The following is a 1,739-nucleotide window of genomic DNA, read 5'->3' on the forward strand; positions in this document are numbered from 1 at the left end:
ATTGCACCTTCACTTTTAAAGCCACAGTAGTAGGAGCAATAGAGGAAACCTCAGTGTTAATTTGCAACACTGATGCACAACCCTTGAGTTGCATGAGGCCAGCAAGACCATTTTTTTAGGCTCAAGGGAGCAGAACCACCATTGGCGGTACAGGTGGTACACCTACAAGAAGGCTGAGCTAACAGGGGGGCTCAGCAAAGCCAATGATCCCGACTGTGAACTGATTCTCTTAATCCTAAACAGTTTGTGGCTGGGGAGGGATCATTGGTACTTGCAGTTCTAGATTGAGGTATAGGTGCACTCACTTACTGTATGAGGCAATGTCCACTCCTCATATGTGCATCTGCCCCTTCTCCATCAGAGCTTCTACCCAGTTTATTATCTTTGCCTTTGTCACCTTTACCATTTGTGCCTCTTTCTCCTAACCTTTACCATCTTTGCCTCAGGCCCATCCCCGTTTGTACCTCTGTCCCTTAATGCTTCTGTTTATTTACCATCTACTGTATGCCTTGGCTTTGCCCTCCATGTGGGCCCCCTTACCCATATGTGCCCCTGCCCCCTTCTCCCAGGCTGATGGCTGACAATCAGAAGTGACGCGGATGAATATCACATTGAATCTAAGGATGGCAGGTAAGCACAAATGTCCTCTAACACATCATTGGGACCTTTTCTCACTTTAGATGCTTATCCCCTGCAATACCACTGCTACCACCAGTAGCGTCTGCCAGTGGTAAGGCTGCCTTTGCATTGTGAATCCTATTTACAGTACTTATACTAATGTAATACCTTTCTTTGTTAATTCTTTATTCTTTTATAACCTTTAAAGGTTTTATAGTGCGCTAGGCATGATGGCGTTCTTACACTGGTGGAACATAGCACTAATAGTCTAATGTACAATGGTGGTGGTATAGTGTACTTGCGGGTATACAGTAAGGCACTGTAGGGCTCTTTTGTGGTTAGAGTCTGCTGGTCAAACCTGTCCTCATGGATGATGGGGAATAAAGACAAAAAAGAGACTCCATGCAGTAGCGTATGTTAAAGGTCAGACCTCTCTTACCCAAGTTCCGGTGAGTCAGAGTGACTGCCAGCTCTCTCCTACCTGGGTACTGCTGACATAAGGCCTCAGGATGTAGAGCAAGTGAACCAAGTGGTACTTCATCATGCAACCATGATTGATAATAGAATGAGTCAGCGTTAAATGTGCCTGACAGTCACTGCAAAGATTGCTGGTACATGGACTCAGGAGCCATAAGGCACTTAGGCTGTAATGAAAGTTGGTTCACGTCAGTAAAGTCATGTGCTCCTGTAAACATCAGGTGAATCGGAGATAAAGTCTTAAATGCCATAAAAGTTGGGACAATTGCTTTTGAGGATCAAAGGTAAAACAGTTGTCACAGACATTGAAGATGTACTATTTGTGCCTGATCTAGGAACCAGTCTGATTGCCATCAGTGTACTGGAAAAGAAGCAATACAAGGTCCAATTAGCAGAGAAACAGTGTGTGGTGTACAATAAAAGAGGGAATGTAATTGTAATAGCAACCTGGTACCAACAACAGTACATTAGGGCACTGAGGAGTGTTGTGCAATGGCAGTTTCAGATTCCAACCAGTCTATGGAACTATGGCATAGGTGATTCAGTCACTAAGGGTACAACAATGTACCGTAGCTTCTAGACAGCATAGTGATAGGGATGTCAGTATCCAACCCAGAGAAGCCAGAGTGTGAAAGTTGCATGAA

Source organism: Taudactylus pleione, unplaced genomic scaffold (assembly GCF_031769625.1).
Source record: "Taudactylus pleione unplaced genomic scaffold, aTauple2 ptg000330l, whole genome shotgun sequence".
NCBI lineage: Eukaryota > Metazoa > Chordata > Amphibia > Anura > Myobatrachidae > Taudactylus > Taudactylus pleione.